The sequence below is a fragment of the Myotis lucifugus genome, unplaced genomic scaffold (assembly GCF_000147115.1).
Source record: "Myotis lucifugus unplaced genomic scaffold, Myoluc2.0 scaffold_23, whole genome shotgun sequence".
In the NCBI taxonomy this organism is placed as follows: domain Eukaryota; kingdom Metazoa; phylum Chordata; class Mammalia; order Chiroptera; family Vespertilionidae; genus Myotis; species Myotis lucifugus.
Window position 1 is genome coordinate 2,426,001 of NW_005871071.1, and position 20,641 is coordinate 2,446,641.

General features: G+C 36.9%; 1 protein-coding gene across 2 annotated transcripts in view; it reads left to right on the forward strand.

Annotated features, from left to right (window-relative positions):
* Positions 1-20,641, forward strand: part of RFX7 (regulatory factor X7) — a 92,010-nt gene that overhangs the window by 10,127 nt on the left and 61,242 nt on the right. The window contains exon 2 of one of the 2 annotated variants that reach the window (XM_006085916.2): positions 19,212-19,245. The gene's annotated coding sequence lies outside the window, so the exon portion shown is untranslated. Of the gene's footprint in view, positions 1-19,211; positions 19,246-20,641 lie in introns of those variants that run through there. The other variant, XM_023751618.1, reaches the window with a different exon arrangement.

Genomic DNA, 20,641 nt, shown 5'->3' on the forward strand with positions numbered 1-20,641 from the left:
AAAACAAAAATTGATTGTGCATTTATAACACATACAAGTAAAAAACATGGCACAATAGCATGGAGGATAGTAGGAAGGCAGGTTGAATTGCATTGTTGTAATGTGATGAAATCATATAATACTAACTAAAGGTAGACTGTGATAGGTTAAGGATATATATTGCAAATCCCTAAAGCAATCACTAAGCAAAGTGGTTTGGCTAAAAAGCCAATAGAAGTGACAAAATGGAATACTAAAAAAAATACCAGATGAAGCAAGGCAACCATATTAATATGTACCTTAAATGTAAATGTACTAAACACTTCAGTTATAAGGCAGAGATTTTCATACTGGATAAAAATGCAAGGCCCAGTTATATATTATCTATAGGAGACACACTTTAAAGATACAGATTAAATATAAAGGGAAGGAAAAAATGCTAATTATGAGAAAACTGGAATGACTCTATTAATATCAAACAAAATATCTTAAGACCAAGTGTATTACCAGTGATAGAAAGGGACATTTCATGATGATAAAAGAGCCAATTCATCTAAAAGACAAAATCTTGAATATGTATTTGTGCCATACAAGGGAACTTTACTAAGCATCACACAAGACCCGATTAAACTAAAGGAAGAAATAAAAGTAAATATTGTAGTCTTACCAGTTAATAACTGAAGAATTATTACATTTTAGCTTTTTTTAATAAACTGCCATATGTTGTCAACCTCTTTTTCTTGGTGTCATCCTGGTCACTAATTTTTGGAGGGGAACTAAGTTTCTTCACTCATTTACATTTGTTTATTCAGTTTTAATATGCATTAACTCTCTAATTGTGCAAGTAGGTCTTTCTGTTATCTGGTATTGGTAGTGAGAATATAGGTTTGTCATAACACATAGATTTTCTGGTTCTTATCTCTTAGATTTGTATTTCTTTGTACCTCGCTTTATAATTAAGGTATATAAAACACTATGTATTGGAACTCAATACAGGATAGCATTATTATCTGGGAGAGTTTTTGTTTTATTTTAATATATATATATATATATATATATATATTTTTTGGTTTGTTTCTTTTATATGGCAGTTATTAGAGCCTTCTTGTTGCTCACTGCACATACTGTAAAACTTGGCTCTCTGCTTCCTTCCTAAATGGAGAATAACTATACTTTACTTTGTTATCCCTCCTTCCTTTTGGATGCTATAGATCTATAAACCAAGCTTACTGTGTTTTCCAAGTCTCCCGGTTCATAAGTCTAGCAGTATATTGCCCCAGCTGTGGTTTTCCAAATAGGCTGTTCACAGCTTAGAGACACTGTGCTTCTTCTGTTTTGGATTTAAGGCCTAGGAGACTAATGATGTGGACAATAGTCATTAGTCAGTGAATTGTTGAAGGACTTATTGTTTAGGACTCCTCTTTTAGAGAAGGTAGAAGGAAAGATTAGTTTAAATCTCAGTCATAAGGAAGAAAGCAGGAACAAGGAATTTGGACCTTTTAAATATGTGAATAATTGAATCTGAGGATTAAACTCTGCTATTGTTCATCCTATATAACAAAAGGCTAATATGCAAATTGACCAAATGGCGGACTGACTGGTCACTATGATGCGCACTGACCACCAGGGGGCAGACGCTTAACGCAGGAGCTGCCCCCTGGTGGTCAGTGTGCTCCCACAGGGGGAGCATCGCTCAGCCAGAAGCCCTGAGCCGGGCTCATGGCTGGTGAGCACAGTGACGGTGGTGGGAGCCACTCCCACCTCTGCAGCAGCACTAAGCCATCAGTCGGACATCCTCCAAGGGCTCCTGGACTGCGAGAGGGCACAGACCAGGCTGAAGGACACCCCCCCCCCCCCCCCGCACGAATTTCGTGCACCGGGCCTCTAGTGTTGTAATAGTAATTGGTGCTGGCTCATTGCTGGAGAAATAATAAAAATGAAGGAAAAACTATGACAAATTGGTTTGGCTGAGTAAAAGAATATTGATCACGTCATTTACATGAGCTTTTTAGCATTCGTGCCTGAATACTTTGCCACAAAAAACAATTATGCATATCATTATATTTGTGTCAAATTAAAGTTATAATAAAATAAATTTCACATATCATGCAGTTCAGTTAATGTATCCTCAGACATCCTAACTGGTACTCAAGTTATATGGATATCTGGACATTGGCGCATAATTTAAAATGTTTAGTGTGAAAAATAAAATATTTGCTTTAAAATAGTTCATGGATCATTCACTTGCGCCATCAAGAGGAAGCAATCACACAAATCCAGAGTATGTAACACTCTGAACTCATCTGTCCTGGGCTCTTTGGAAAGTAAATAACAGGGGGAGAAGGTGGGAGGACTGTTCTAGACAAAAGATACAGGAGCCACTTACAATGCATGAATCTGGATTTGATCTGTTCTGGGATAAAAGCTCTATAAGGCATTCTTGAGATAATTAGGGAAAATGTGAATGTGAACAACATGAAATATTGTGGAATCATTCCTGGGGAAACCAGCTATTTATCATGAGGACTCTGAAGCCCATGGTGAGACCTATGGATGAGGAACAGCCTGTGAATGGGCCACCCAAAGTAGATACTGCAGTCCCTGCTGCCATCCTCACTGAAACCTCATGAGAAACCCACTTAGGCAGAACCCACCCACTAAGCCACTCCCAAGTTTCTGACACACAGAAATGGTTAGATAACAAACATTTGTTTGTTTAAACCACTAAGTTTTTAGGTAATTTATTACACAGCAATAACTAATATATACTCCTCATTTTATGAAGCTATTATAATCTTGGCACCCAAACCAGATAGAATATAAAAATGGCCTTTAATTCTACTATCCAACTCAAACATAGGAACAGAAAAGTTAAAAAAAAAAATTAGAAAATTGGAGACAGAAATGTATAAAAAAGGTAATCTTAGCTAGCTTGAGTTTATTACTGAGTTCAAGGTTAGTCCATTAGAAAATTTATTCATATAATTTACCACTTTAACAGGTAAAAGAGGAAAAATTATTGATTATCTGAATTGATGCAGGAGAAGAACTTTAATAACATTCAATGTCTGTTTATGATAAAACTCTTAGAAAGCTAGGAATAGAACTTCCTTAACCTGATAAAGGATACATACCTATTAGTGAAAAAGACATAAAACACCCTTTTAAAGTTAGAACCAAAATGGGGATGCTTTTTATTACTATATCCACATTTTACAAAGTTCTTAACACATTCAGAAATAAGGAAAAGTAAAATAAAATAAGTAAAAGGAATAATTATTGTAGGTTAATAGATATGGTAAACTCATTCTGCATAAAAATTATTGAAATTAAGATAATCTGGCAACAGTCATTTGCATTTGTATATACAATGATAATTTTATGTAAACTATAAAATGTAATTTATTGATTTGAGAGTAAGAGAAACATTAATTTATTGGTTCACTTATTTATGCATTTATTGGTTGCTTCTTGAATGTGCCCTGCCTGGAGATGGAGCTCACAGCTTTGTTGTATTGGGGTAATGCTCTAACCAATAGAGATGTGCAAGCCTTTATTTTTAGAAGATTTTAGGACCTTATTGAAATACTTAAAGTAATTTAAATCTAAATAAATGGAGAAACATAACAGGCTCATTGAAATAAAGACTATCATAAATACTTTTAAATTTCTTAAGGAGGTCGACAGAGTCAGTGCAGTTTTAATTGAAATAGTGTTTTTCAGTACACCACACAATCGGATTTTAAGCTTTTTGTGGAAGAGAAAATGGTCTAGAATAGCCAAATACTCTTAAACGAAGAAGGGCAAAGTTTAAAAACTTACAATACCAAATGCTAAGACATTACAGTTATAACTACAGTGTTAATAGCACAGGATTCCAGTTTCTCCATATACTTACCAACACTTGTTTTATTTTTTTGATGGTAGCCTTTCTACTGACTCAAGGTGGTATCTCATTTTTTAATCTATGGACTTCCATTTGTTGAAAATCTCTTTCCTTTGTGAAATTGCTTTTGTACCTTTGTCAAAAGTCAATGGATCTGGTGCTCTGTTCTGTTCCACTGACCTAGGTGTCTATCACTCTGCCAATGCCATGAAAATGTCAGCTTCCTAACATGAAGTGGGAGGTTTTCTCACCTCTTTTGTTTTCTGGAAAAGATTGTGCAGAATTGGAGTTCTTAAACGTTTGGTAGAATTCTCTAGCATTTCTGGGCATTTCTATTTAATTCTAAAGTGTTCTTAATTTTGTGTCAACGTAATGAAAGTGAAAGGATAAGTCACAAACTGAGAGGAGATAGTTGCAGCACAGCTGAAAGGTTAGTATTTAAAATAATATAAAGACATCTAAAGAATTTAAGAATTTAAGTAATCTTAAATTACTAAGAAAGAAACAGGCAAAAAATTGGGCAAAAAGCATAACCAGGCATTTCATAAAAAGGAAACATGGTAATACAAAAGAATACAGCAGCACTAGAACTTGGTTTGTTGTTAGTGCTCAGGGGAAGACAAATTGAGACAACCTTTTCATGCCTGCCAGATTGACAAAAATTAAATGTCTCCTACTACAGGCAGTTAAAACTATCTGTCCTGAATATTTGGTTAAGCATCATCTTCATTTTATGTTTTCTCTCCTTTGATCATGCAGGGGGAGCATTTAATCCAGATAAGGGATTTGGAAAGATCACAGAATACTTCTTGGTGTGTTTTCTTTTTTTTACCCTCCACAAACTATAGAAAAATCTCCCTCTTTTGGGAATATAACTCTTTTTACTCATATTGTTTTAATTGATAAGTTAAACAATAACTTACAAGTTTTTTTATACTTTTTGTTTCTGGACCATGACTGTTGTAGATGTTTCTATGTACATTAATTATTCTCGTTGCTTGGTTACTTATTTAACTTTGTGCTGTGAAGTTCACCAAGTTTGTAAACATGCCTAGTTTCAACTGCAGCAGTTTTAGAATCAGTTTAACCACTCCATTTGATTTTATAACATTTCTTTTTTAGTTTATAGGAGCATAGGGCAAAATAAGATGTTTTTGATAGGGTTTTAATTAAATTATTTTTTATTTCATAGCCATAATTATTTGAATGCAGGAATAGGGTGAATATTATAGCTTGACAGACAGACCTTTTATATTTGACCAAATTAAAAAGGTGTTCCTGATCATTTAGTCCTTAGAATTTGTGTTAGAATGTTAGGAACTAGACCCTCAAAGCTAGCCCAGCAATATACTCTTTTCTTAAAGCCCTTACCAGTAAAGCATTGATTTTCCCTGGGGTTATGGGAGTAGTCTTACCTATACTTCTAGATCATTATTTTCCAACTTGGGATACTAGTTCAAGATGATCTATGAAAACAGTTCTGTATTAAATGAGTTGGAAAATGCTGCATGCTATAAATCTTTTTCTAACCTACCCTAAAATGGACAGAGTCCATGATATCGAATTAAGGTCTATAAATAGTTCTATAGGGATGGGGGAACCTAGAATATGTTTAATTTTATTTAACTCCAAAATTCCTAGATTTACTTGAATATCGGCTACTTTTCCGATGGGATACCTATTTATATTGGGAGGAACAGGCCTCACTAAATGAGCTGTAGTCACTAATGTATGCGTGCTAACTTTGCAGTTCTTTGTTCCAGATGGGTGGCTTCTAACATTTTCATACACCTTTATACTTGACAACTGTCTTCTGCCTGTTTCATGCTATAATCCCTTACTGACTACAACATATAAATGCTTTATCATCTTTGCCTGTGATTCTTGGCTGTAAGTGAAGGACACTAGCTCTGACTTCTTGTGGGTGGAGGGAAGGGAGATACCAAATACTGATCACTTTACTGTTCTAGTAAAATCTAGAAAGGACTTACTCTGCATGTATCATGATTGAAGGCAGTCTACCCAAGAGATTGATAGTTTGATATACTTTTTAAGGAGTAAGTCCTATAATTAAGGAGTAAGTCCTATAATTAATAACTGATAACCTGGTTTGTCTCTGTATGCTTGTCTCTAAGTCAGTTATCAAACTTTCTTACATTCCTTTAAGTATAGCCCATGAGATGTACTGTGCCATAGACCTGTATTGTCAGTACACGAGCCACTAGCTCCTTGTGGCTGTGGCTAAACATATTGAGATGTTTAAAATACATACTGATTTCAAAGACTTGGTATGAAGAAAGGATCTAAAATATTTCATTGTTATTATATTGATTACATAGTGAAGTGGTAATATTTTTGATGTATTAATAACATTGCAATTAATTTCATTGTTTTTTACTACTTAAAGTGACTACTAGATAATATAAGATTACTTATGTGTCTTAAATTATATTTTTGTTGGAGGGTGAGACTGTAGACACTATTCCCATAAACTGACAGTTCTTGGAGACGGAACCTCATTATTTAGGTTTTTGTAAAGCCTTCTTCCCCAGGAAAGATCTCTGTTTTTGTTTATGTTTTGAAAACTTTTGGCCTAAGATTAAATGATCCTTTATCCCATAGTGTCTTTGAAGTATCCCAAGAAGAGATTATTACCAGACCTTCCTATGTGGAATTATACTTTAGACACAGGAAGAAAGATGGGAAATCTAGACCTTTCATGCTATGTCATTGATACCTTTCATGCTATGTCATTGATAAATTATTTTACCTATTTCCATTGATAACTCTAATATCTTTTTTTAAACTATTATTTTATTGATTTCAGGGTGGAAAGGAGAGGGAGAGAGAGATAGAAACATCAATGATGAGAGAGAATCATTGATCGGTTGCCTCCTGCATGGATGCCCCACAATGGGGATTGAGCCTGCAACCTGGGCATTTGCCCTGACTGGGAATTGAACTGTGATCTCCTGATTCATAGGTCAACGCTCAACCCCTGAGCCACACCGGTCGGGCAACTTTTCTACCTTTAAAATATATCAGTTTTGCCCTAACCAGTTTGGCTCAGCGGATGGAGCGTCGGCCTGCGGACTCAAGGGTCCCAGGTTCGATTCCGGTCAAGGGCATGTACCTTGGTTGCGGGCACATCCCCAGTGGGGAGTGTGCAGGAGGCAGCTGATCGATGTCATTGATGTTTCTAACTCTCTATCCCTCTCCCTTCCTCTCTGTAAAAAAATCAATAAAATATATTTTTTAAAAAATATATCAGTTTTGGTATCTTCCTCTCTAAAGCATTGTTTATACCTTGAGTAATCTTTGAACTCCTTAGATAGCCTTCTACTCTATAGATTGGAACGTTTTTAGATCAGGCTTCCTGCTTTTGTTTCTTTTAGTGCTTTGGGGGAGATAATTTTAATATTGACTATGACACTGGTTTTCATGTTTGTTGCCTTATATTATGACAAAAATCCTATGATTCTTGGGATTAAATGGAAGACAATAGGACATCAAACTTGGCAGCTTCGTTTTTTTGGAATAGCTATCGGGATATTGAACCTTCCCTATACTGTCCAAATAAAATCTAGGAAAAAGTAGTAAGTCATGTCTCAAGAGTAAAGGCAGTATACACAAGGGTCATTTTTAACTTCAAATTATTCTTTTTTATTATTAATCCTCATCGGAGGACATTTTCCCCATTGATTTTTGGAGAGTGTGGAAGGGAAGGAGGGAGGGAGGGAGGGGAGAGAAAAAAAAGAAACAAACAAACATGTGAGAGAGACAAATTAATTGGTTGTCTCTGAATGCACCCCGATGGGCTGGGGATCGAACCTGCAACTTTTTGGTGCGTGAGCCGATGCTCTAACCACTGAGCACACCAACCAGGACAACTTTGAATTATTCTTGTAGCAGTTTACATGAGATATTAAGATAGTTTCTAATCCGCGTATCAAGCATCATTGCCTGAGTCTGCCATCTTAGAGGAAATTTCATTTAACTTTGGTCCTCTATAGCCATTCCCTCTTTGGTTTCCTTCCTTGTTTAGGAGAATCTCAGTTAAGTGTCTAATAATAAATACCATAGTTTGGTTTAATGCTTTTCAGTTTAAAAAGACAACATATTGCTGCAAGTATATTGATGGCACATAAGGTACATCCTGAGAAAATAGGTCAATTACCTTTATTCCCATGTTTTGTTTTCTAATTTAAAGATCTGCCTTCTGCCCTAGCTGGTTTGGCTCAGTAGATAGAGCATCAGCCTGCGGACCGAAGAGTCCCAGGTTTTATTCTGGTCAAGGGCACATGCCAGTGGGGGGCCTACAGGAGGCAGCCAATCAATGATTCTCTCTCATCATTGATGTTTCTATCTATCTATCCCTCTTCCTTCCTCTCTGAAATCAATAAAAAGATATTTAAAAAATAATCTGTTTTATCTCTGACTCAGCTTTCTCATAACGTACTTAAGGAGATACTAAGCTGCATACCTGTGTAATTCTTTTTCTGGAACTATGCAGTAGGGGAAGAAGAGTAATTTTCCCCACCGGGCTGTCCACATTATTCTCTCTTGCTCTGTGTTTTAGTTTGCTTTTAAAAGTTTCATATGGCTGTAACCGGTTTGGCTCAGTGGATAGAGCGTCGGCCTGCGGACTGAAAGGTCCCAGGTTTGATTCCGGTCAAGAGCATGTACCTTGGTTGCGGACACATCCCCAGTGGGGGGTGTGCAGGAGGCAGCTGATCGATGTTTCTCTCTCATCTATGTTTCTAGCTCTCGATCCCTCTCCCTTCCTCTCTGTAAAAAATCAATAAAATATATTTTTTAAAAAATAAAAGTTTCATATGTTTATTATAAAAATTCAAACAACAACAAAAAGTGTAAAATGTTTTTTAGAGTATGAAAAGAGTAAAACCTCAAAATCTCATCTTCCTATAGATGGTCTCTATATACATGCACCCACCTCGTTTTTCATTTCATTATTTTTTGGGGCATTGTTACCTGTTCTATGCACCAGGTAAATTTGCCTGTATTAGGAACCTGAGGCTGCCTCTTCAGATTAGCACTAGAGGGCATTGAAGCCCAGCAAAGAGTGTAAGACTTGGAAACTAGCCAAAACCTTTATCTTGCTCACTTACTGGCAATACATAATGTTTTTTGGAGAAGGAAGTTCCAAACTAATGAGACCAGAGCACAATTTATTTTTTTCTTAATTAAAAACCCAGTGAAAAATAGAAGCATTAGTATCAGGTAGAATAATAGCAGTGGTATTAGATAATGGGGCCAAATAAAAATCAATGTATGATCTTGAACAAGTCATTTAACCTTTTTGATTCTCAGTTTCCTTACTGTAAATGAAAGGTTTAGACTAGATTTAGTTTCACTTAACATTTACTAAGAATCTATTACTTGCTCGTTATTGCCATATGGCCATTATAGAAACCATCTTGTTTAATTTTCACAAAAACTTTGGAGCAGATGTCATATACCTGAAGAAGAAAACATTGCAGGCATAGAGTAGTGGCAAAATTAGAATTCTTTCTTTTACAAACAATGTTTTTTTCTTGCTGTATTTACCATGGTGTTTCTTACTAGATAAATTTAGATAAATTGAAGGGTTCTTTTTAACTTTCAAACGTTTGTATGAGAAAAATGCCTTTATACTATTTGATTGTACATTTGAATCTTATTGACTCTGAATTTTTATTTTATGTATTTAGTTAGTTAGTTATTTTTAAATTTTGTTTTATTGCTTAAAGTATTACAAAGAGTATTACATGTGTCTCCTTTTTTTTTCCCCTTGACATTCTCCCGGTCTCCCCTCCCCCCCAGTGTCTTATGTCCATTGATTATGCTTATATGCATGCATACAAGTCCTTCAGTTGATCTCTTTCCCGCCCCCCAAGCCTCCCCAGCCTTCCCACGGTAGTTTGACAGTCTGTTCGATGCTGCTCTGCCTCTATATCTATTTTTGTTCATCAGTTTATAATGGTCTTTATTATCCATAAATGAGTGAGATCATGTGGTATTTTTCTTTCATTGACTGGCTTATTTCACTTAGCATAATGCTCTCCAGTTCCATCCATGCTGTTGCAAATGGTAAGAATTCCTTCGTTTTTACAGCAGCATAGTATTCCATTGTGTAGACGTACCACAGTTTTCTAATCCATTCATCTGCTGATGGGCACTTAGGCTGTTTCCAAATCTTAGCTATAGTAAGTTGTGCTGCTATGAATATAGGGATGCATATATCCTTTCTGATTGGTGTTTCTGGTTTCTTGGGATATATTCCTAGAAGTGGGACCACTGGGTCAAATGGGAGTTCCATTTTTAACTTTTTGAGGAAATTCCTTATTGTCTTCCATAGTGGCTGCACCAGTCTGCATTCCCACCAGCAGTGCACGAGTGTTCCCTTTTCTCCGCATCCTCTCCAGCACTTGTCGTTTGTTGATTTGTTGATGATAGCCTTTCAGACAGGTGTGAGATGATACCTCATTGTTGTTTTGATTTGCATCTCTCGGATGATTAGTGACTTTGAGCATGTTTTCATGTCTCTTGGCTTTCTGAATGTCCTCTTTTGAATGTCCTCTTTTGAAAAGTGTCTATTTAGTTCCTTTGCCCATTTTTTGATTGGATTGTTTTTCTTCCTTTTGTTAAGTTGTATGAGTTCCCTATAAATGTTGGAGATTAAACCCTTATCAGTGAAAACATTGGCAAATATGTTCTACCATGCAGTGGGCTTTCTTGTTGTTTTGTTGATGGTTTCTTTTGCTGTGCAGAAGCTTTTTATTTTGATGTAGTCCCATTTGTTCATTTTCTCTTTAGTTTCAAGTGCCCTAGGAGCTGTATCAGTGAAGAAATTGCTTCGGCATATGTCTGAGATTTTGTTGCCTTTGGGTTCTTCTAGAATTTTTATGGTTTCCTGTCGTACATTTAAGTCCTTTATCCATTTTGAGTTTATTTTTGTGTATGGTGTAAGTTGGTGGTCTAGTTTCACTTTTTTGCATGTATCTGTCCAATTTTCCCAACACCATTTATTGAAGAGACTATCTTGACTCCATTGCATGTTCTTGCCTCCTTTGTCAAATATTAATTGAGCATATTGGTTCGGGTCAATTTCTGGGTTCTCTATTCTATTCCATTGATTTATATGTCTGTTCTTATGCCAGTACCAGGCAGTTTTGAGAACAGTGGCTTTGTAATACAGCTTGATATTTGGTATTGAGATCCCACCTTCTTTGTTCTTCTTTCTCAAGATCGCTGCAGCTATTTGGGGTTTTTTTTATTCCAGATGAATTTTTGGAGAGTTCATTCTAGGTCTGTGAAATATGTCGTTGGTATTTTAATGGGGAGTGCATTGAATTTATAGATTGCTTTGGGTAGTATGGACATTTTAATGATGTTGATTCTACCAACCCATGAACATGGTATGTTCTTCCATCTGTTTATGTCTTCCTCTATCTCTTTTTTCAACGTCCTGTAGTTTTCTGAGTAGAGGTCTTTTACCTCTTTAGTTAAGTTTATTCCTAGGTATCTTAATTTTTTTGGTGTGATGGTAAATGGGACTACTTTTTTAGTCTCTCTTTCTGTAAGTTGATTATTGGTATATAGAAATGCCATAGATTTCTTGGCGTGAATTTTGTATCCTGCTACATTGCCGAATTCATTTATTAAGTCTAATAGTTTTTTGTTGGAGTCTTTAGGATTTTTTATGTACAATATCATGTCATCCGCGAATAAGGACAGTTTTACTTCTTCATTTTCAATTTGGATGCCTTTTATTTCTTCTTCTTGTCTAATCACAATGGCTAATATTTCCAGTACTATGTCGAACAGGAGTGGTGAGAGTGGGCATCCCTGTTTTGTTCCTGTTCTTAGGGGAAATGGTTTTAGTTTTTGCCCATAGCTGGGGGAAGTCTGCGCCCCACAAAGTCCGCGGCCGTTGGGGCCAGCATGATCCGCGAGTGTGGAAGGGGTCCCGCAGGGCTGCTGGCAGAAGGGAACTCTAAAAATCAGCCCATAGTTGGACTGGGTGCAAAAAGGCAGCTTTGGATTTTGCCAGTGTGCTGGCTGCTTAATGCCAGGGGAGAGAGGACGTGCGGAAGAGACTTTGGGTGAATTGCGCACTCTGGCTTTTTTTTTTCTCCTTAAATCTTTGCTTTTGATTATTAAACCCAATACATAAGATTTTTTTGTGGGTGAAGTCTAGTATCTAGTGTCACAGATCTCTATTTCTGCAACACAAGAACTTTGAATCAAATACAGAGTGTCAAAAAGATGTATACACACTTTAACAGCTAATAACTCACTTAATTTTCACTCCTTTTCAGGTTTAACTGATTTGAAATAATGGGTGAAGCCAGACTAAGTTTTGAACAAAGAAAATTTATCCTAAAGTGCCACTAGACTTTTTTTATGGGGACACAAAAGATAAAGTTTATAGCACAAAACCAGCAACAGTCCACAAATTGAGGGCACACAAATAAATGATGCTTGATGTTTGTGATTCCATTGCTTCACATTATCAGTGGTGCCTGGACCAGGACGGTCATCAGTTTAAAAACAGGCACTGACAACAAAAATTACTCATTTTTGTAGACTCTTTTAAATTTTGAAAATGAACTGTATGTTAATAAACACTGGCTTTATACTAGTAATCATTCAAAATGTGTATACCCTGTATCTAGGGATTATGAGTCACTCTGAATCCAGACTTTAGGACTCCAAATAAATGTGGAAATAGTATTGAACTTTTGGATGGAGGCCAAGCCTGGTGCTAGAAGGGATGAGTGGGAGTGTCTTAGAATTATATTATCTGAGACAAACAGATAATTTATAAACAATTTGTTGAAACAGGGAGATAGTTTCTGAAATGTTTCTTTAGGCATACTTTTACTTACAATGTATTATATACTATGTATGTTTGGCTCAAGACTTAAATTATTTAATTGTATCATGTTTAACTCTGAAAAAGGGGAAATATTACCTGGTATTTTGGTGTAGTGTTTCTGTGAGGTAAATTAAACTAAATGGTGTTTTCTGTTTGGTTTGATTTTTGTTGTTGTTTTTAAACACATGCTTCCTAAGTTTACTATCTTGTTTAGGCCCACTTATTAAAAATGTTTTCCTCCAACTTCACTCTGTAATTTGATTTATCTCTCTTCCTTAAATTGTTCTGTGCTCTCCTTATTGGTGTGTTTTCCCATTTTTCATAAGATTGAGGTTTACTTTATAATATTGTGGTGATCTGACTTGATATGTAAAAAGCTTGAACTGAAAGATTTAGAAGATGAGTGATTAGTATGATCAAAGGGTGGGAAGTGGATTTGGAAGGGCAAACAAAATAGCTAGCCCAATAGTTTTAATTTCTAAGACATCAATTTTTGGCTCTCTGAAAATTACATATATGTACATATCTATACTAATAAAAGGGTAATGTGCTAATTAGACCAGACATCTTCCGGATCCTTCCGGACATCCTTCCAGACAAAGCCACGGTGGTGGTGGCCAAGGCAGAGGCGGTTAGGGGCGACCAGGCTGGCAGGGGAGGGCAGTTAGGGGCAACCAGGCAGGCAGGCAGAGTGGTTAGGGGCGATCAGGCAGGCAGGCAGGTGAGCAGTTAGGAACTTGTGGTCCCGGATTGCAAGAGGGCTGTCGGACATCCCCTGAGGGGTCCTGGAATGGAGAGGGTGCAGGCCCGGCTGAGGGACTCCCCCATGCACAAATTTCGTGCACTGGGCCTCTAAAATACATATATATATGTATGTATATATATACACACACACACACACATATGTATACACACACATATATGTATACACACATATATATGTATGTGTGTGTGTGTATATATATATATATATATTTTTTTTTTAATCCAGTTTTTGTGTTTACTTTTGTGAGGATTTAACTTTTTTTCTTCTTCGAAGTAGGGATTTCATACCTCCCTTTTAGGAGAATGCTCTGTCTCCTAAAAGAATGCTCTGTCTTAATTGTATACCCATCTGAATATGTTTAAGAGAGAGGCACAACAAGCTCTTTGCACGTGGATGGGGCTTCTGTTTTCTGATTCAGTAGGTCTTGGGTGAGGCCCACAAATTTGCTTGTCTAACTAGTCCCAGGTAATGCTAATCCAGTAACCTTACCCACTTTGTTGGGGAATGCTCTTGAGATTCACATCTATGGAAGGATGGACAGGAAAAGAGCAGAGAGAAAGTTAAGCTGCAGTGCTGGAGAGTTCTGAAGCTGGAATGACCCTTCAGAGTTGCCCCAAGTTGGAACAAAGAGCTGGGCCTTAGAAACCCCATTGACCAGCCACTGGATGTGGGCTGTCTCTGGAAGAAGGTGTGAAGTTTTCTTCAGCATAGGCAATCCCCATAGGGGCTGACAGCTGAGGGCATTCTGCTGAAAGCACTTCCAGCGGCTGGAGGACAAACCCCTTCTTTCCTGAAAAGGGGAAATGGGGCAGTATATTACAGAGGCCATACATGCTCTTTCCTAGCTAACCCCTTACCCCATACTAGGACAGCCATTGTTTCTAATTTTTCTTTCATCATAGATTAATTTTGCCTGTTCTAGAACTTCATATAAATGGAATTGTACATAATGAACTTTCCTTGGTCGTGTCTTCAGCTCAGTATAATGTACACTAGATTCATTAATGTTCTGTGTATCAGATTTTTTTTAATTGCTCAGTATTCCATTCTATGAATATATCATTTTTATATTGACTTCTGTTGGATTGTTTCCAGTTTGGGACTAAAGATTAAATATTCTGTTCATATACAAGTCTGTTTTGGGGTCACACAGTGTTATCATTTCTTTTGCATAAAAACATAGGAATAGAATTGCTGTGTTATAGGATAGGTTTATATTTAACTATTTTTTTAATTGCTTTTGAGAGAGAAACATTGATTTGTTGATCTATTTATTTATGCATTCATTGGTTGGTTCTTGTATGTTCCCTGACCTGGGATTGAACCCACAACCTTGGCAAATTGGAACAAGACTCTAAGCAAATGTACTACCCGGCCAGTCCCTAGTCAGTGATGGCGAACCTTTTAAGCTCGGCATGTCAGCATTTTGAAAAACCCTAACTTAACTCTGGTGCCTTGTCACATATAGAAATTTTTTGATATTTGCAACCATAGTAAAACAAAGACTTAAATTTTTGATATTTATTTTATATATTTAAATGCCATTTAACAAAGAAAAATCAACCAAAAAAATGAGTTCGCGTGTCACCTCTGACACGCGTGTCATAGGTTCGCCATCACTGCCCTAAGTACTAAACTTTTCCAAAGCAATTTCACCTTTTACATTTTCACCAGAAATGTATACATCAAACATTTCTTTGATGACTAATAATGCTGAACATCTTTTCATGTTTTTATTGGACATGTGTACATCCTCTTTTTGTGAATTATCTATTCTGGAACATTTGTGCATACTTTCTTTATGAATTATCTATTCCAGTTGTTTTCTCATTAATTAATGAGTTACCTGTCTTTATTATTGAGTTGTGTCAACCTATGGTCATTGGCATCAATTTAACACCAACAGGAGTCCCCAGTTTGGGGTGTGGTGAAGAAGGAAACTATTCAGTGTGATATAGCACATCTGTGAGAACAACATTGAGCTATAGAACAGCTCACTCATGTTACAACTCAATATGAAGCAGCAGTCTGTGAAACAGCATGTCAGTGGAACGGCTTTGGGGCCAGGCCCCTCTCTGGCTTGACAGCTGTGCTCTGCTCTGCCTGCTGTTCTCCACTCTGGTCTCTTGAGACATCTTTGGAGTTTCAACTTCTATGTTTCATTCAGCTCCAGCTGGGGAACTGCAGTCTTCAGTGGAAAGGGAAAGGGCTCTCTGTGCCAGAGGGAAGCTGACTTATATGGACAGAGGTCCCCATCCTTGATCACTGATTGGTCCATCTCATGCAAAGAGGACTCCAAATCCTTGCAGTTTGATTGGTCCAAAAAGCACTGTCCTTATTGGTCAGAATGTAGCCTCACTGATTGGTTGGTGAAAATGTTGATGGGTAATATAGCTATGCAGCTCTGATTGGCCAGAGAAAACCTCAGTACTGTTGGTTGAAATACTATTCCCAGAACTCCTTTATAAGGGCTGGCTCAGATGGCAGGAAGAAAGTGTGGAAGGCTGGCAGCTTAGTGCATGTCTCTCCCTGAAGTGTGGTTTGTATGAGAAGCCTCTGTTTAGGAAAGGCTACTAGACTCTGCTTTTAAATTTGAGCCCAGTTAACCACCAGGCGTCCTTATTGGTAGGCTATCTTCTTAGGATCCACAGTTGTAGGAATTCATTTAATATTCTGGGTATAAGTCTTTTATCAGATATACTAGAGGCCCGGTGCACAAACTCGTGCACGGGTGGGGTCCCTCGGCCTGGCAGGTGACCAGGGCTTCTTGCCCAGCCCCCATCTGGGCCAATCGGTGGGAGGTAGAGCCCACGGGAGGTTGGCCGGCCAGGAGGGAGGGGCCGCGGGAGGTTCTAATGGGGCGATTGGGGCCGGATGGCCAGGGGGAGAGGCCGCAGAGGTTGACCAGCCACGGGAGGTTGGCTTTGGGAGCACACTGACCACCAGAGGGCAGCTCCTGCATTGAGTGTCTGCCCCCTGGTGGTCAGTGCGCGTCATAGCGACTGGTCAACCCGTCGTTCCAGTAGTTCAGTCATAACAGTCTTAACGGTTGCTTGGGTATTTATATATATAGATGTTTTGCAAATATTTTCTTTTGGTTAGTGATTTATTTTCTAATGATGTTTTGATGAATAGAAGTTGATTTTCATTTTGATGATGGCTAATTTATTTTTTTTTAAATGCTATTGCTTCTGTACCCTAAGACACTTTTGTATAGTCTCAGGTCATGACATTCTCTAATTACTTCATAGTTTAAGCTCTTGTAGTTAATTTTATGATCCAACTAAGAATTTTCTATAGAATGAGGTATATTCATCTGTCTATAGATATATCCAGATATTCCATCAGCCGTTGTTGAAAGGATTTTCCTTTATGCCTTGAACTGCTTTGGTACCTCTTTTGCAAATCAGTTGAGTAAATAGAAGTTAGCTGTCATTCATATCACCTTTTCACTGCATATAATGTCACTTTAGCCTGGCTGCCTTAAGATTTGTGTTTTCATTCCTTTAACCGTGATGCAACTTTGTGTGATTTTCTTTTTAATGATCCTTCTTGGAGTTTGCTGAGCTTTTTGGATATCTAAGTTTGCATGTTTCATGAAATTTGAGGAAATTTTGGTTATTTATCAGATATTTTTCAGTCTCATGATCTCTCCTCTCCAGTTGTACATAAGTATGTATCGCTTGATGTACTACGAATCTCTGAAGGTCTGTTTATTATTTTGAAATCTTTCTCTTCCTTAGATTCAGTAAGATGTTTTGATTTTTTTTTTCCGTTTAGTGACCTTTTTTCTGCTTTATCTGATTTTCTGTTAAGATAACTCAATGTATTTTATTCATTTCAGATATACTTTTATTTTCTAGAATCTCCATTTAGTGTTGTTTTTTCCCCATAGCTTCCATTTCTCAGCTGAGATTTCTCCCATGCATACATTTAACATGATTATATTTTACTTTAAATACTTGAACATATTTATAATACCTCCTTTGAAGTCCTTGTCTGCTAATTCTGACATCTAGATCATTTATGATTTGGTTTCTATGAGCTGTTTTTCTTTTTCTTTGGCTCTAGGTCCCTTTTTTTCTATTCATTCTGGTAGATTTTGCTGTGTAATGCACATTATGGGAAATATATTGTAGACTTTAGTTTTCTCTGATGAATCTTATTTTTTGTTGTTGCTGTTGTTCTGGTAGACAGTTAACATGGCTGGATTCAACCTCCTAACATTATTAACCTCTCCTGCGATTAGGCAGGAATCGAAGGCTCAACTCAGATCTCTCACCTTTCTGCTGTTGCTTTTTGCTGGAAACCTTGGAGTCTTCTCTAAATGAAGGTTATTCAAATATTTGGGCATAGGTTATACAGAAATTTTGAGGCACCTTCCTTTCTGGGATTTCATCTCTCACTTTACAGTGGCTCTGGCAGCCCAAGTCTTTGTCCTCTGGCTCCTCTGCTGGCAAGACACAGATTTCTGCTTCAATCCTGAGTGATCACTGCTGTGTGGGCAGATCAGTGCCCTCAGACAACAGCCTTATAAATACAGATCTTACCCGGTTCCTTTCTTTTAAGGATTCCCTCTAGTTGCTATCTGCTTTTGTTCACTCTCTTTCACCTTAACGTTTGTTTTTATATTTTGTCCACAGTACATAATTGCAATGTGTGGGAAAGTTACTCCAATATAACTTAATTATGTCATTTTCCAAAGAAGAACATTGCAGTATTGAAGCATTATTTTATTTTGATTCATTCAAAGCATCCAATATTCAAAGTGTAAAGTTTTGAGGTTATTGGTTGCATTAACTGAAATGGGATTTAAATGCTAATTTTTATTTACTCTATAGCTATATGCAAAGGCACTTTTTAAAAAACATTTATTTGGCTCTAAACATTTATGGAAGATAATTTGGTTGGTAACATCTTTTAAAATTATATAAACTACTGTATAGCTACAGTAGTTTATATAGACTTCATGCTTTCATTGCATTTTTACTTTAATTATTATATGACAAAATCCAAATGACAGTTCAATTACTTTATACTGGCTTCATTTGTATTATGTATTAATAGTTCACTTATATATAGTAGCTCACTTAAATTTATGTATACTGGCTTATTCGTGTTATTTATTTCTAAATATATCTTTTTCCTCCAATTGATTACCATATTAATCTTTGCTATTATTTTTATGTCCAGGGAATCCTTTCCTGGTATGTGTCGTATATGTATGTGTATATGTGTATACACATGAGATGGGGTGGGAGAGAGAATCTACTTTTTAACAAGTTTTTAGAATTATAGATAATATTATACCATTATGGCTTTTAAATACTAAACAAATCATTGTCCAGAATAGCAGACATACAGTAAAAATTATAATTCAGTGTAAACTGTGTCCTATATCTAAGTATAATACATTTGCACTTTTATATATCATTGAAAACTTGTTTATTCAGAGCATCTGTTAAAGTGATATTGTGTAATAACAACAGGTTGTCTGTAGCAGTGAATTCAGAAAACATTCTGATCATGTTTTGGGATTCACTATAGTACAGTGAATGATAAATAGATGTGTGGTGTGTGAAAAATGCAGTTTTAGTATGTAATGCCTGATCTTAATAAGGAGTTTTTACTTATTTTTTTTTCATAGTAGGGAAGACTACCATATCATTCTTATTAATCTAACTTTCTTTTTCTTTCAGCAAAACTGTACAATCTAAAGTGGACTGCATTTTGGTAAGTAAAATAACTAATCTTAAGATTCTATTTTGTAATAAGGCTTTTAATTTAAAATATATTGTTCCTGAGTCAATATTTATTTTAAATCTAACCCAATTTTAGTGAATACAGCTTGACATTTAATTACAGCCTATGTGGCTATAAGCTATCTACTTCCCTATATTGCATCAATAATTAAATCACAATCTGAGGTAATTGTATACTTTTGAAACATACTAAAGATCATGTAAACATTTAATAAAGTGGATGTTTATTTTTCTGTTCTAATAATTCTAAAGAATTTGTTTAAAGATAAGATTTAACATGTTTGATAGGTTAGTTTTGTTGTGATAGCATATTTTGTCATATTTCGGTTGCTAGATTTTGGGAATTAATCCCACAATAATAGTTTAAATTTAGGTTATAGTTACAGAGCTCTAACAATTTGTTTAAATGAAAGCTTTTTAAAAATGTTTCATGGGACCCTGGCCAGTGGCTTGGTTGGTTGGAGCATTATCCCACACACCAAAAGGTGGTGGGTTCGATTCCTGGTCAGGGCACATACCTAAGTTGCAGATATGATCTTTAGTTGGGGCACATATGATAGACAACTTATAGATGTTCCTCTCTTACATCGACGATGTTTCTCTCTCTCTCAAAATCAGTAAAACATATCCTCAGGTGAGGATTAAATAAAATAAAATGCTTCATGGGTTAGTTTTTTGTACTTGATATCTTATGATATTACTAGAGGCCCGGTCACGAAATCGTGCATGGCGGGGGGGGGGGGGGGGGTCCTCCTCAGCCCAACCTGCACCCTCTCCAATCCAGGACCCCTCACACCTATGCTGTCAGTTTAACCCCCTAACCCATCCCAAGTATCGGGCCTAAACTGGCAGTTGGATATTCCCTCTCACAATCCAGGACGACGGCTGCTAACTGCTCACCTGCCTGCCTGATCACCCATAACTGCCCCCCCCTGTCGGCCTGGTTGCCCCCAACTGACCTCCCCACCAACCTGGTCACCCCCAACTGCCCCCCCCACCTGGTCGTCCCTAACTGCCCCCCCCCCCCCCCCTCCAAAGGCACCCTAAATTCGGCCCCGGCACTGGAGGGTTGCTAAAAATCGTACATGGATGCGAAATATCAACACACTCTGGGGAATTTTTCAGTTTGTTTGTATATGGGATGTCAGAACGCATTCAACCTCGCCTTCTGATGACTATAGATGAAGGGGTTTGCTTTCTGTTGCTAGATAGTGGGATCTAATGTAATGAAATTCATCAATTTGAGCCAGAAACAGATCTCATTCGAGAATCTTCTGATACTCAAATCTTAAATCGTGAGAAGGCATTACGAAACAATAGGTCGTTTGGAACAACAAGACAAAACTTAAGAAGATGCAGAAAAAATG